The sequence below is a fragment of the Staurois parvus genome, unplaced genomic scaffold (genome assembly GCF_062004578.1).
Source record: "Staurois parvus isolate SC_StPar_1 unplaced genomic scaffold, SC_StPar_1.0 ptg001004l, whole genome shotgun sequence".
Lineage (NCBI taxonomy): Eukaryota > Metazoa > Chordata > Amphibia > Anura > Ranidae > Staurois > Staurois parvus.
In genome coordinates this window covers 304,272-321,595 of record NW_028318800.1, presented here as the reverse complement: position 1 = coordinate 321,595, position 17,324 = coordinate 304,272, and positions in this window count along the sequence as shown.

The following is a 17,324-nucleotide window of genomic DNA, read 5'->3' as shown; positions in this document are numbered from 1 at the left end:
ACCTGGAAGCTGATTGGTTACTATGTAGAGCTGCACCAGATTTTGCATTCTCCATTTTTACTAAAACAACCCCTATGTGACCGGCTTCACACAGTGACATTGAGGGAACTAATCCCCAAAAAAAACATGGGCAGCAGTAAAAATGAGTGTTGTAATACAATGAGGAAAGTCTAGAACCTCTGGCAGGATTTTGCTGCTGTGTTCCCATGAAGGAGATTTTCCCTCATTTCCTGTCTAGGTAATGGACGACAGACGGTGCATAAATCTCCTCAAAGGGGGCAATATTAAAATACTGAAAGGAAAATGCTTCAAAGAGGTCGCAGATATAAAAAAAAAAACCTGAAAAGAAATTCTACACTTCCTCACTCCATCTAAAACTAATTTTAAAAAATGTGTTTATTTATTATTTATTTTATTTTATCGAGTTTATATAGCGCCAAAGGGTTTGCTCAGCGCTGTACAATAGAGGGGGGGACAATACATGAAACAGTACAGTAACAACAAACAGCACACAAGGGGTAAGAGGGCCCTACTCTTTCGAGCTTACAATCTAGGAGGGAGGGGGTAGAGGTACAGGAGGAAATGGCTGTGGGGGATGGAGTGGTAGGAGGAGGGAAGGGCAGCGGCTGTTAGGTGAGGGTGGGGTAGGCTTCCCTGAAGAGGTGGGTTTTCAGGGAGCGCCTGAAGGTGAGGAGGGAAGGTGACAGTCTGATGGATTGGGGTAGTGAGTTCCAGAGGATGGGGGAGGACCTGGAGAAGTCTTGCAGTCGTGCGTGGGAGGAGGAGACCAGGGAGCAAGATAGAAGGAGGTCCTGTGAGGAGCGAAGGGTAGGGTGGTACCTGGGAATCAGGTCGGTGAGGTAGTTAGGGGCAGTGTTGTGAATGCCCTTATAGGTCAGAGTGAGCAGTTTGCCTGGAGTTGTGCTTTAGCTTGGATTGCAGTAACATAAAGAATGATAAGAACTCATTTCATGCAGAAACTTAATGACCAGAAGATTGCTTCTCTGTATTTGAGGCACAGCAATCCAGCATTCCTCACTTCTGTCTATCAGTAACATCACTGACCTTGATCCATAAACAGCTGTCATAGCAGGAATGCCTGTCCATAAATGCGGACTTTCCCTTTAAGTCCTCTTGACAGATCCTATGCATAAAAAAACAAAACAAAAAAAAGCTTACTCAGCTGAAGAAGAACATTGCACATTATTTGTTTATGGCTTTACCTAATAAATGTAGATAATAAAAGAACTCTGCCCAAAAAAATGTGTTTACAAAATGGCTACATAGCCTAAACCCTGCTATCATCTGTATGTACTTGTATGTTCCTGTGGGGGAGGGGGAATGGACTTTTTCTGATGCCCCTGCACACTACTTGCCCTTCAGAGGATTTAACCCCCCTTTCCTGACCAGGCCAATTTTTGCAATATGGCGCTGCGTTACTTTAACAATTGCGTGGTCAAGCAACGCTGCACCCAAATTAAATGTACGTCCTTTTTTTCCCACATTTTCTTGCATTTGATCACCTGTGTGTTTTTTATTTTTTGCGCTATAAACAAAAAAGACTGACAATCTTGAGAAAAAAACTAAATTTTTTACTTTTTGCTATAAAACATGTACAGTAAAAAAAATTTAAAAATCAAATTTCGTCATAAATTTAGGCCACAATGTATTCTGCTCCATGTCTTTGCTACAAAAAAATCTCAATAAGTGTAAATGAATTGGTTTTAGTGAAAGTTATAGCGTTTACAAATGGCGGTATAGATAATGGGATTTTTTTTTCTACTAGTAATGGCGGCGATCAGCGACTTTTAGCGGCACTGCGGCAGACACTCTGACACTGGGGTGAACTAACTTGGTGACCCCAGTGACACCAATACAGTGATCAGTGCTAAAAAAAAAAAGCACTGACAGTACTAATGGCCCTGAGCAGGAAAGGGTTAATGTGAGGGGCGATCAAAGGGTTAACTGTGTGCTGGGAGTGTTTTACTAGAGGGGGTGACAATGTACTACTCTAGTGGGGGGTGATCAGGGATTTAAAATTTTTTTCACACTGTGATTGCTGTTACAGTGTTTATCATTGTCCTTTGAACTGTCATGAATGGATTCCATTCATAACAGCTGTGTTTTTGTTCACATGATGTGATTGGCTACAGCCAGTCACCTAGTACGGGGTGCTGTGATTGGCCCAGGTACCATGTGATAGCTGTGGGCCAATTGCAGCATCACTATAGGAAACGCAGCTGTTATAAATTAAGTTCATTCATTACAGCTTTGTTAACATTGTAATCACATGATTTGAGCGGCCGGGTACCGTAACAGGACACGGGTGGTTATGGGAGTGGCACACAGCGTGCCCCAGTGTGCATGTGCCATACAACATATTTTTACTTTGCTGAACCTAGGCATGTCGCCCATCCACAGTAAAAGTACTCTGGGCGGGTACAGGGGCGGACTGACAACTCATGGGGCCCTGTGTCCTTGCCCAAACTCAAAAAAGCTTATGAAAAAGGTACCAAGGGCATCTCATGGGGCCCCCTACTGACCCCGGGCCCTCGGGCAGTGCCCGAGTTTCCAAATGGTCAGTCCGCCCCTGGTTAAAGGAAAAGTTTATCTTTTAGAAAAAAATCTTCTAAAAGTTTATCTTTTAGAAAAAAATAATAAATGCACATTTTTTTTGCAGACAAAAAAAAGTGTGCATTTTTTATTTCTGTCTGCAGGAGCCTGGAAAGCATTTCACCAGTGACCAGTAGATTGCTGATGCCATGCAGGTCTCCTGCAGACCTGTCAGAATATCTGCTTGCCTTATGGGATGTATGAGCAAGCAGATATTCTGACAGGAACAATCAATGAACTACCAGGGAGCTCCACAGCACCATGGTAGTTCATTGAGGACTACAAGCTGACAGCCACTTAAGCTGTTAGGACTTGTAGTCTCTCATTCACAAATAACTGTGTATGAGTGATGCGGCTGTGTGGGCGGAGCCCCACATGGCCACATTTTTTTTTTAATTCAACAGCTAGCGAGGGGGAAGAAGATCCCCCGTTAGCTGTCAAAGAAGGGATTGGTGGGAGCGGGGACCCATCTGAATGCAACAGGTTACACCGTGAATATGGGTGTAACAGGTAACATGTTATGAAAGGTGAATTTGTCCTTTAAAGCTGAACCCGGAGTATGGTTTTAATTTCAGAAATACTTGGACCAATGTAAGTATACATATTCCATAACTGGAGGGTATCATTGTAGGAGTTCAAAAGTACAAAGTTCTACAAAAAGATGCATTAGTGGTTGTTACGGGGCAATCTTATTGGACAGCGAAACCACGTGTCAGGGCTTGTTAGGCAGGACTTTTCAATGGAGTACAGCTTAAATTTAAGATCTCTGTCTTGTTCTCCTGTTCCACCACTATCCTATAAAAATCCCGTATAAAATCACGCCGGGCTTGAACTATTAAACCGCTGGAGGCAATATCCATCCCCTAGCAACCAATCACACCGAAACTTTCCTTCGTCTTCATTTTCCAGCACAGATCTGCATCTGATCGGTTGCTATGATTTGTTGTGCGCAGTTTTTACCGCAGAAATTTTTATATACACGAGGCTCATCATGAGCACATGTGGTTTTTCTGTTTTTTTTTTTTTCTCTCCCCTCCTGAGAGAGTTTTATGGGAGATAAAACCTATTGGTTGCCAGTGACCAAATGTGGAAGAAATGATGCAGGAGGGGAGGGAAGGAAGAAGGAAATATAGAGAGCGGGAGAAAAGGTGATGAGGTCAGCGATCTGATTGAAATTTGAGAAAAACAAGCGGAAAAATAAATGCCTAAAAATAGGCGGTAGGGGGGGTCAGTGGGGAAGATGGGCAATAGGAATTTGGTGCAGGGGAGAAGGGATAGCAAAGTGCTAGTGAAGGTCAGAAGGGGTGACAGGAAGACATCAGAGGTCAGCAGAGTCAGAACAAAGTATCATAGTGTTCATTTTTTGTGTGATTGCTTGTTTGCTGTTCCATATTTTCACAGCTGCATAGTTTTATTGATTAATTCTCCGATTGCAAATTATTTGAATAAAGTGTATGTAATCCTAAAAAAAAAAAATAATAATAATAAAAAAAAATATATATATATACATACAGTTGTGTTCAAAATAATAGCAGTGTGTTGAAAAAAGTGAATAAAGCTCAAAATCCTTCTAATAGCTTTTATTTCCATCCACACAAATGCATTGGGAACACGACACATTCTATTCCAAATCACAACATGAAGAAAAATAGATCAAATTTGTGTTGTTCCTCTAAATAAGTTGAAGAAAAGTGAATATTAGACGGTTCAAAAAAATCGCAGTGTTTGTATTCTTCTTTACAAACTCAAACATTCACTATATAAACTGAGAAATGTTTGAAGATTTTGCTTTCCTTTGAATGACTTCATGAATATTTGGTTGTAGTCGCACTGTTTCTGAGAACTGCTGTACATCTGTGTTGCATGGAGTCACCCAACTTCTGGCCCCTGTGATCAGGTATTCCAGCCCAGGATGATTGGACCACATTCCACAGTTCTTCTCTATTTCTTGGTTTTGCCTCAGAAACTGCATTTTTGATGTCACCCCACAAGTTTTCTATTAGATGAAGATCCGGGGATTGGGCTGGCCACTCCATAACGTCCATCTTGTTGGTCTGGAACCAAGATGTTGCCTGTTTACTGGTGTGTTTGGGGTCGTTGTCTTGTTGGAAGACCCATTTCAAGGGCATTTCCTCTTCAGCATAAGGCAGCATGACCTCTTCAAGTATTCTGATGTCTTCAAACTGATCCATGATCCCTGGTATGCGATAAATAGGCCCAACACCGTAGTATGAGAAACATCCCCATATCATGATGCTTGCACCACCATGCTTCACTGTCTTCACAGTGTAATGTGGCTTGAATTCAGTGTTTGGGGTCGTCTGACAAACTGTCTCCGCCCACTAGACCCAAAAAGAACAATCTTACTTTCATCAGTCCACAAAATGTGGCGCCATTTCTCTTTAGGCCAGTCAATGTGCTCTTTGGCAGATTGTAACCTCTTCAGCACACGTCTTTCCCCCAACAGTGGGACTTTGCGGGGACTTCTTGCAGATAGCTTGGCTTCACATAGGCGTCTTCTAATTGTAACAGTCCTCACAGGGAACGTCACACCTTCTTTCATCTTCCTGGAGCTGATTGTTGGCTGAGTCCGCGCCATTTTAGCTATTCTTCTATCCATTCCAATGGTAGTTTTTCGCTTTCTTCCACGTCTTTCAGGTTTTGGTTGCCGTTTTAAAGCATTTGCCATCATTTTAGCTGAGCAGCCGATCATTTTCTGCACTTCTTTATATGTTTTCCCCTCTCCAATCAACTTTTTAATCAAGGTACGCTGTTCTTCTGTACAATGTCTGGAACAACCAATTTTCCTCAGAATTTCAGAGAGAAATGCACTGTAACCGGCGTGTACAACATTTGCTGCCTTCCTTCCTTAAATAAGGGCAATAATTGCCACCTGGTTTTCAAAGAATGAATGACGTCACTAATAGAACTCCACACTGCTATTATTTTGAACACACTCCTTTCAATTAGTGATTCAATTACACAGAATCAGCAGCATGCATGTCATGACTGTTGGGTCTGTTGGATTTCTATTACTCTACTACATCTGCTAGTAAATTATTTGCCATGTAGAAACATCATTTCTACCAAAAACAGTGATTGATCCAGTTAGTGATGTCTGACTGCTATTATTTTGAACACAATTGTATATATATACACACACCTGAACACCTGTCAGCTGTTGTATATTTGGACACAAAATAATAACTATTGATTTCCTTTTTTTCTACGACTGTAAGTTGTGACAGTCCCTGCGCTGATACTTACAAATCCATTCCCTGCTGCTGCGAGCAAGCTTCTAATTAATGCGCTTGGACGGTGGAAGGGCCACTATTACCTGGCACAGGGGTGTGGGTGGGAGCTATCTGGTATCTGAAAAATAAAGCAGCAACACAATGCCACAGAAGAGCCTGGTATCCTGCTTCATGAGCATTCTTTTTTCTTCTAAGTTGTACACTAATGCAGGCCATAGACGGGTCGAAAATCAGCCGATTATTCAGCCGGAAAAAAAAAATCGGCCGATTTTCGCACCGTTAGTGCGTTAATTGGTCAGCCGTTTTTCGGGGTTTTGGCACTTTTATCAGTAAAGTTGGAAAAAAATTGGATTTTGCTGATCGGCCAATTTTCCCGGCAATGATGGGCAAATCGTCCGATCGTTTTACCGATAAAAAATCTGCTCATGAGCTGTGACCTGCAAGAAGAAGAAAAAGAAGAAGAGGAAAAAGAAGAAAAAGAAGAAGAAAAGAAGTAGAAAAAGAAGAAGAAAAAGAAGAATTCTAGTCCGCTATTATATTTGACATGAAAAAGTATTGCGGTTGCAACAATGTATCTATTTGTATCCAAATAAAAACATCTGTATCCAAAATGGATACAAATGGATACATTGTTGCAACCGCAATACTTTTTCATGTCAAATATAATAGCGGAGCTCTCTGCAGGGACAGAAGTAATTAAATGCCGGTCGTAGACGGGACGAAAATCGTCCGATTTTTTTCACCGTTGGTGGTAACGTCGGCCTATTGAACCACCGATTTTTCAGGGTTTTTTAAAAAAACGGCCTGTTTTCGACCCGTCTATGGCCTGCATAAGCCAAGGTTCACACTACAGCGGTGCGGTAAATCCCATGTGATTCACCGCACCGCATTCCTGTACAAACCACATGCGATTTGCATGCAGTGCGATCGGAGATGTACATTTTGTATGGCTCTAATTGCACCGCACCAAAAACGTGCAGGACCCTTTTTTGGTCCGCACTAGAATCGGATCCCATGAGCATTCACACCTATGCAATCTGATTCTGCACATTGCACCGCGTTTTGCAGACCGATACTGGGGTGTTAACTTAACATACGCACCCGCATCGGTTCGTATGAACGGAGGGCGATTGTGATGCGGTGCGGAATTCGCACTGAAAACGCTGCAAATTCCGCACCGCATCAGTGTGAACCCGGGCTTAACGTGATACTAAACCTAAAAACGTTCTTTACCTTCATGCATTGCTTGCATTAAGGAAACCGTTTTCATTTTTCTTGTGTGAGGGGGAAGAAGAGAGAGGTGAAGGGATCCAGTGCTGTGCATGGCTGCATCTCTTCCTCTTCACACAGGGACTCAAACAGCAGCAGGAGTTATTTGCTCTGGCGGCTAGCAATCAATTGCAATGAAGAGGAAGTAGAGGGGCGGCACTAAGTCCCATTGTGTGTGTCTATAAAGTGCGGCTGCATAGACGCACAGGTCGGGAGTGAGCATGCACCGTGTGCCCCCTAGCAATTAGCTTGATATGGAGACACACAAAAAAGAGGATCGCCAGCTGGGAACCAGAGAAGAGAAGGATCTGGTCCGCTTTGTGCAATACCATCGCATGGATCAGGTGAGTACAATATTTGTTATTTTAATTTAAAAAAAATTAGACTTTAGTAACACTTTAAAGATGAACTGCAGCTAAATACACAAATGAAATACGTATATTAGAGCTGTGTTTCTGTCTGCCCAGTCCTAAGATTTACACAGCTCTGCCACACAGCACAACTCTGCCAGCCAGAGCAGGAGACCTGATTTTTCTCTACTGCAGTTAGGTAAAACATACAGGTCTTGTCCCTACCCCAGCCTGTAAATGGACAGCCAAATAAGAAGCAGAATAGTGGTGAGTTCATCTCTCTGTCACTCTGCTCTCTTATCCTATCAGCTCTCTCCTTGCATTGCAACCCAACTGACTGTCCCCGCGTGCTGCTTCTACCTCCTGAAGCTCTTCGTTAGAGGGAATGCAGAAGGCTGATACCAAGTCAGATTCAGGTAATTAGAATGCCTACATGTAAAAAAAAAATACGTAATGCTTTATCCACTCCTCCCAAGACCACCTGCTCCCCAGTTCCCTTGTTACCTCCTCTCACGCTCGCCCCCAGGACTTCTCCAGAGCCTCTCCAATCCTCTGGAACTCCCTGCCCCAGTATGTCCAGTCATTTCCTACCCTGTCCGCCTTTAGATGATCTTTGAAAACTCATTTATTCAGGGGAGCCTACCCTCACCTCCACCTAAGAACTGTACTTGAGTCACCTCCATCAGATCATCCCCCGCAGCTATCACCTTTTGTACCAGCTCCCCCACAATTTAGATTGTAAGCTCCACGAGCTGTATTGAACTGTATTGTAATTGTACTGTCCACCCTTATATTGTATAGCGCTGCGTAAACGGTTCACAGCCGGTTTCCTACTGCGTGCCGCGTTTTGTTACATACATAGTTAGTCTGGCTGAAAAAAGACAAAAGTCCATCCAGTTGAACCATTAAAAAAAAAAGTTAGAATCCTACACCCACAGCTGATCCAGAGGAAGGCAAAAAAAAACCCAGCAAAGCATGATCCAATTTGCTCCTGCTGGGGAAAAAAGTCCTCCCTGATCCCCCGAGAGGCAATCGGATATCCCTGGATCAACTTTACCTATAAATGTTATTTCCGGTTATATTCTGTATTACATTGTGAATGATCCCGCAGTCTTCTGGGACCTGTGAAGTGTCCCTGAACACTGCAGAGGAAGGAGGGGGCCGAATCCCCGGCTCAGATCACCGTGGTGCATCTGGCCGGAAGTGGGAGCGGGTACTTGTCAAAACCAGGTACCTGCTCCCCCCCCAAATGTGGCAGTGGAGGGGGGGAGGAAGCAATCAAGCAGAACTTCTCCTTTTGGGTGAAATTCTGTTTAAGGCTACGTTCACATCTGTGTGGGTGGTGCGGATGCGCATCCGCGGGCAGGTGCCACTAGTTCTAATGGAACGCCACCTGCACTGGAAAACGCATCCGTACTGGGAGCCAAGGTTGCGTATTCAGAAGTACAGGGACTTCTCTGAGTGTCACAGAGCACGGGAGTCCATTCAAATGAATGGGCTCTTGTGCCCGCACGGCCACATATACAGTATATGAACCAGGGGCAAGAGCTTATATCAGATTTTAGCAATTGGGTTTCTATATACTTTAACCCCTTGGCGCCGGCGCCTCCCAGCCCTTTTAAGGGTTTCAGAAGCCGGGAGGCAGGGCAGGGTTTAGGGTCATGTGACCGCCGTGACACATCATCACATGATTGGGAAAGGTCCAGATCAAAAGAGGAGATTGGGACCTTTCCAAGAGTACTGGACACATGTGCTGGGAGAGCGCAGGGCGAGCACATTCAGCAAATATGTTCTTTTTTAATAGAACGCAAATGTGCGGCTGCTCAGCGTCTAGGCCCAGACACCAGGAGGCCGCACGTTTGCGCACGGCCGGCATGAAGAGGTTAAAGGAAATCTGTGCTGCGAGACCTGCGCATGCTGACATTGCTGATCTCTGAAAATATTAGTTGTCCAACTTGTTGGTGAGATTTCTCCTTCCTTCCTTTCATAGCTCAAGACCATTAGGAGATGGAGACTTAAAAAAAAAAAAAAAGCTGAAGGACCTTCACAAGACAGGCAAATTTGAAAATCAAGTGGGGGCTTTAAAGGCAAACTGCACCTTTTTAGACCATATAACACCTATAATTGGGGTGTAGCACGCCACATGGTTGCAAACAGACCCCCAAACCTGACAGCGTGAGGGGGGGGGGGGGGGGGGTTGAGTTCTTCTCCTCCACGGCAGCTGTCACTTCAACATTTTTTTTTTTCGTAGCTGGGTGGGGCTCTGCCGCATCATTCCTTCACAGAGATTTGTGAACGAATGGACTACATGTCCCGTCTGCCACTGCAGCAGGCAGACATGTAGTTCTCAATGGAACCCAAGTGCAGCAAATAGACACTTGCAGTCCACTGACACCTCCTGCAGCTCAGTAACTGGAAGTCGATATGCCTGTAGGGACATAGAGCTGGAAGGAGAGTTTGCAGGAGTGTGTAGAGCTGGACCTATTGATTGTATTTGCAAAAAAAAAGACATTTTTTGTTGCAAATATGGGTGCATGTATTATGTCCTTTTTTGCAAAAAAAAAAAAAAAAAAAATCATAAGTGTCCAAGCTCAGGCCTTAGCATGCATGAAAGGTCACCTAGCACACACTGAGTAACCCTTCAGTTAATGAACATCAAGCCTTGGCATGCACGGGACACACAGCATGCTGGGACTTATTGTTCCTCAATCAGTGACACGCTGTACAGTGCCAAGGCCTGCTCCATTGGTTGCATTTCAAAGAAAGAGACATAGCCTACATCAGAATGAAAGCAGAAATGATGTTTCCTATCCTGCGAGGTAGGGGTTAACGCTCGCATGACAGTAACAAGGTTACGCAAGGCTGATAATCCAGCTCAAACTTTCCTTATATAGTAGAAGGGTTTGAAAAGGAATGAAAACATAGGGGTGACATGGAGACAGAATATAAATTTATAGGCATTCCAGAAAGCCATGTCACCCATCCGCCCCCCCATTCAGCAACATACAGCTGTCCCCAGGCTCACAAATTAAGCCACATTTATAGCAGCAGCACGTATGTTGGTTCTCTTCATGCCTGACAAATAATTGGCAGAACATGTCACACCGGCTGGTGGTACACCACGCCACACAGTGGCAGATAGGAGGTAAGACATGATAAAATGGACATATACAGTATAAAAGAAGTGGCTAGGGTCAGTATAGCTTAGGGATGGTCAATATTCTTAACGTGGGGGGAGCATCAGTATCACCAAAGGGTTACACATAAAATTCAGTGAATATTCAGTATCACAGACAGCAGGCACACGACGGGATATAGTCAAAGATTATGGGAATGATAGAAGTTATGGTCAAAGGGAGATAGAATACAGGAGATGATCAAAGACTGCAGACATGTTACAAGAGATGATCAAAGACTGTGAACATAATACAGGAGATGGTCAGAGACTGCAGACAGGATATAAGTGACGGTCAGAGACTGTGGATATAATACAAGAGGTTATCAGAGAGTGCAGACGTGATGCAAGAGATGGTCAGAGACTGCGGATGTGATGCAAGAGATGGTCAGAGACTGCGGACGTGATGCAAGAGATGGTCAGAGACTGCGGACAGGATAGAAGAGATGGTCAGAGACTGCAGACAGGATATAAGTGACGGTCAGAGACTGTGGATATAATACAAGAGGTTATCAGAGAGTACAGACGTGATGTAAGAGATGGTCAGAGACTGCGGACAGGATAGAAGAGATGGTCAAAGACTGCAGACAGGATAGAAGAGATGGTCAAAGACTGCAGACAGGATAGAAGAGATGGTCAAAGACTGCAGACAGGATAGAAGAGATGGTCAAAGACTGCAGACAGGATAGAAGAGATGGTCAAAGACTGCAGACAGGATAGAAGAGATGATCAAAGACTGTAGATATAATACAAGAGGTTATCAAAGACTGTAGACGTGATGCAAGAGATGGTCAGAGACTGTGGCTATAATACAAGAGGCTATCAGAGACTGCAGACGTGATGCAAGAGATGGTTGGAGACTGTGGACATGGTGCAGGAGATGGTCAGAGACCGTGAACATGATATAAGAGATGGTCAGGTCAGAGACTGCAGCCAGGATAGAAGAGATGGTCAGAGATTGCGGACAGAATAGAAGAGATGGTCAGAAACTGTGGATAGAATACAAGAGGCTATCATAGACTGCAGACGTGATGCAAGAGATGGTCGGAGACTGTGGACATGGTGCAGGAGATGGTCAGAGACCGTGAACATGATATAAGAGATGCTCAGGTCAGACACTGCAGACAGGATAGAAGAGATGGTCAGACACTGAGGACATGGTGCAGGAGACGGTCAGAGACTATGAACAAGATACAAGAGATGGTCAGAGTCAGTGAACATGATACAAGAGATGGTCAAAGACAATGGACATGGCACAAGAGATGGTTAGACACAGTGGATATGGTGCAAGAGATAGACAGTGGACATATTAGAGGAGATGGTCAGAAACTGCAGACAGGATAGAAGAGATGGTCAGAGACTGCTGACAGGATAGAAGAGATTGTCAGAGCCTGCGGACATATTAGAGAGGATCAGAGACTGCAGACATGCTATAGGAGTTGTTGAAGATTGGGGAAGATTGCTGATAGAGACAGTCATAGACTGGAGGCAAAATACACAACACTGCTAGAGATAACTGCTCTAACAAGGCAATAGGGAAATATTGATTAGTGTCTTGCAGGGGCCCTGAGGGCCACACAAATTCTGCAACAAGACTGAGCACTAGCTGCTCAAAAACAATAGGACAGCATGACTAGGGGAGATGGATCTTTCAAATAGAAATCTGATTTTAAATTTTGCACTCTGAAGCAGGCAGGAAACACACCTAAGATTATGACCATACGTAGGTGTAGGAACGTCTTTGGGGTTTATTTACTAAAGCTGATGAGTGCAAAATCAGGCTCACTTTTGCATAGAAACCAATCAGCTTTTATTGCCAAAGCTTAGCTGACTAAACTGAGGATAGGAACTGATTTGCTCCCATGTACAGCTGCACCAGATTCTGAGTTCACCAGTTTATCTACCCCATATAGCTGTCCACAACTATCAAACACACGGTTTGCTCTGCAGCAGTAAGGCCCATACTAATGCTCATAAACTTTACACAGAACTGTTTTGGGAGGAGGGGGGGGGGGGGGTCACTCAGTAACTGTGCTCATACAACCTGGTGCCAGCGGTCGTGTGACCACCAGTATGGCCCAGTTTGAGGACTGAGAGAAATTCAGGGAGGCTCTTGGTAATGACTTTGCCTTTCTGTATTTTAGCTGCCCCGGTTGCCATGCAGACCTTCTTAATTCTATAATGATCCAGAATGCAGATAAGGACTGCTGTCTTTTCTCTGGCTATCCACACTTCTCTCACAACACATTTACTTGCAATACGAGGATGTTTTTATTAGCAGAATAGGAGAGGAGTCAGCAGAATAGGACATAAAAATCATGGAAGAGAGCTGAAGTCCACCTAGAAGTAGGGAAGTTAAAACCTCCATCAAATTTTTTTTTTTTTTACTTCCTTGCTGAGGTCTCTTGAAGAGATTTATCCTCACTTCCAATCTCAAGGAACGGGAAGAGAGGGCCAATCTCGAGGAACGGGAAGAGAGGGCCAATCTCGAGGAACGGGAAGAGAGGGCCAATCTCGAGGAACGGGAAGAGAGGGCCAATCTCGAGGAACGGGAAGAGAGGGCCAATCTCGAGGAACGGGAAGAGAGGGCCAATCTCAAAGAACGGGAAGAGAGGGCCAATCTCAAGGAACGGGAAGAGAAAGCCAATCTCAAGGAACGGGAAGAGAAGGCCAATCTCAAAGAACGGGAAGAGAAGGCCAACTTTAAAGAACGGGAAGAGAAGGCCAATCTCAAGGAATGGGAAGAGAAGGCCAATCTCAAAGAACGGGAAGAGAAGGTCAATCTCAAAGAATGGGAAGAGAAGACCATTCTCTCGAAGGGGAATTGCAATTGTTCTCTTCGTTGTCATTGAACAGGTGACCCAAAAGGAAGATAAGAGGCCGATGTTTAAATGCTGTGCACAACTCCTTTGTCAAGACTTCCCCTCACCTCCTTTTCCAAAGATACCTTAAAATTTTTGGATTCCCCATTGGGCAATCGGTACAAATCGTTCTTTACCCGGCAAGGACAGACTGCAAATCTGACTGAGGTGCCAACCTCCAAAAGTAGAGAAAGAAAATGACATGGCTTAAAAATATAAACTTTAAAAGTGACCTGAACATTAATACAAAAAAATATGCTAATTAAATGCATGTTTATCTGCAAAAAAAGATTGTAAATTCTCCCACTGCCAGTCTAACCTAATGAAGATTTTTGGGAGTTTTAATCGGCTGCACTCAGTGGATCTTCTTCTAGTTCATGCCCACTTTGGCGACAATGGGGGGTCTGCGGGACAAAGCAATGAGAAAAGTAGGGGACCAAGAATCCAATAATCTCAGAAGTGTTGGTTTCCTCAGATCTTAAGGCAGGCCATACATGGGTCGAATTCCAAACAAATTTTCATTAGAAAATCGGAAATTTTGTGTGTTTTGTAATTCGATGGTGCCCCCATTGATTTTGAAAATCGACCAACCAAGCCTTCTGATATTGCTACAGAAAAGATTTCTCGTGGCCAAGAACTTTCTTTCAGGTCACATCTCACGCTCCTTTCATTTTCAATTACATTTCTCGCACAATTCTCCCATCAATAAATAGAAATTTGTTTTTCAAAACATTTCCGACATGCCCAATCACTCAAATTTGATGGGTCGCTCAAAAATCGAATCTTGCTTTGGCCCACTACTGGTGCGAAATCTGAACGAAAATTTGAGAAAGAAATTTTTTTCGGAATTCGACCCGGGTATGACTGGCTTAAGACACTCTGGGGAAGATTTACGGAAACTAAAGCCGGCCATACACGAGTCGAAGTCCGAAAACCTTTTCTTTCGAAAAATCCTTCCTAAGAATATTTGTTAAAATTTTACACCAATAGTGGGCCGTCGCAATGGACGATTTTCGAGCGACCATCGAATTTGAGTGATCGGGCATGTTGGAACTTTTTTGAAAAACTAATTTCTAATCAATGATGGGAGAAATGTAATCAAAAAAGAAATGACCTGGAAAGAAAAGAAAATTCTTGGCCACAAAAATTCTTCTTTGTAGCAACATGAGGTGAAATTGAAGGCTTGGTTGGTTGAATTTCGAAATCAATGGTGGCGCCATCGAATTACAAAATTTCTGAACCATGTATGGCCTGCATAAAGCACTCAGAATCTGGTGCAGCTGTGCATGGTAGCCAATCTTCTTCTAACATCAGCTTGTTCAATTAACCCCTTCACGCCGGCGCCTCCTGGCCCTTTAAGAGTTTCAGAAGCCGGGGCGGGGTTTAGGGTCATGTGACCGCCGTGACACGCCATCACATGATCAGGAAAGGTCCCGATCGAAAGAGGAGATCGGCACCTTTCCGTGAGTACCGGGAGCGCGCAGGGCACGTGCTCTCGACACGTCCTTTTTTTAATAGAGTGCAAATGTGCGGCCGCTCGGCGTCTAGGCCCAGATGCCGGGAGGCCGCACATTTGTGTGCGGCTGGTGTGAAGAGGTTAAACTTTGGCAATAAGTCCCAGGTCATACTGGATGCAAATTAGCATGCGACTTGCAAAAAGCATGGCAATTCGCACCATATTGTCCGCAATTACAGCGGTCGTATCGTTGCGGTTCCGATTTGGTCGGAGCCGCACTGATTTCTAAGGTAGTACATGCACTCCTTTTGTGGAGATTTGCATAGACATCTGTGTCAGATGTCTTCAAATCCCACCTGAAATCTTCTTAACCGTAAGTTGGGCTTGGTGTGACCCGGGGGGGGGGGGGGGGGTTGTTGGAAGGTGATTGGTTATTATGCACAGCTGCATCAGATTCTGCGTGCACCAGTTTTAGTAAATCTTATCCTTTGGGTAGCAATTGCTCTTCACTAGAGCAAGGTTCTACAGCAAGAAAGGTGAGCATTTACAATCTTCTTTTATTAGCAGTTTTATTTAGGAAACAGGGTCGACTTTTACAATAGATCAATAAAATGTGCTGTGTGTGTCTATATTGACCAAACAGAAATGTTTACATTTGCTTAGAATTCTTGAAGAGCTGGTTCAAGCCAGCGGCCGCAGTGTGTACACCGTGCATGGAGTACTGCAACTGCGTTGCACTGGTTACAGTTTTTTTCCAACTTCATTAAATATATATATATATATATATATATATATATATATATATATATATATATATATATATATAAAAAAGACAGACAGTTTATTCATCTTTACTCACCACAGGGCACTGCAGTGCAGAGTAGTGCATCGTTAAGATGCTGGGCTGAAAACGGACATCCTACTTTTTTTTTCCCAACGCACAGCACTGAACAGATAGGAACTCAAGGAAAATTGCCTCTTTGTGTTACACGTCTGCTGGAGCTGGTGTGAATGAGCCCTTAAGAAAACATGTGCCATTTCCTCTTGGAAATGCTAGGTGCCTGGCTGTCTCTAGATTCAATACTTCACCAACCCCAAACAAGTATGCAAACCAAAAACCACATCTCTACCACAATACTTGTTCTGGCTCCGTAACCACGGCATCGGATCAGCATAAAAGTCTGGTAGCAAGCATTTTAATGCAAACCTATCCCTGACAAGGGAAAGGTTGTTTTTTGGGGTTTTTTCGTGGATTTAAGTTATTTGGCTAGTACACTGGCCAGATGGATTCAGCAAGGCTTGAATGATTGAACTGGATGGACTTTTGTCTTTTTTTCAGCCAGACTAACTATGTAACTATGAATGACAGACCATCTACAAGCATGCATGGCTGTAACGTCAGACATCCTTGTTTTCAGGCGTGTTTTAGGTGAGGTACACAAGTATTGAAGCAAGAGTGTAAACATGACAGACAGAAAAGTAACTATGTACTAAGGGTAGTGCTCATGCCTTATACGTGTTAACCCCCCGCCCCCCACCTTTTTTTTTTTTTTTTTTTGGGTGGAGTGTGGAAAGGGAGTTTTATTGCTGTCCCCTCTGACGAGATTTCTCCTCACTATTGGTCCTGGTGACCCTTGTCTTTGGTACACGAGGTGATGGAAATGGAGTGGAATTGATAAACCTGGATTATGGATGGAATGGATAGGCCTGTTGTGACCACTTTGTAAGAGGAGATATCCTCACTATGAAGGGATTTCCTCTTCATTCCTGCTGTAGGATAAGAAGTAAAGGGAATGCAGCAGTCCTAACCATTTCCATTTCTAATGTTTGTTTCAGATATACAAAGGCTGGCCATACACTATACAATTTTCTGTCCAATTTATGCCCAATTTCCTTTAGATTTACCTTCAACTATGTAGTGCAAGGGCCCGCCTAATTGGATACAATTAAAAGTGTTGTTAGTTTTGACCTCATATTATATGGTTTTTGGTAAATCTAAACCAAAAATCTCAAGAAAAGTGTATAATGTATGGCCGGCTAAGGCTGGCCATACATTATACAATTTTCTCGAGAATATTTTTTTCCTGGGTAAAGTTCTGCTAAGCCAATCTTTGAAACTATTCAAAACTTTAGTATATCTTTAGTTTTGAATAGAGTAGATAAGAGAAAAACTGTAGTAGTTTTTTTTTTATTTTCTGTGTCCTGTAGGGGAGATTTTGTTTTTTATCTCATAAGACAGAACATATAGAAAAATAATAGTTGTCACTAAACAGGTGTCTACATTGGAAGGTTTCTCTTCACCTCCAATGACAACTGTAATATTAGATATCCCATTATTTTGTACCC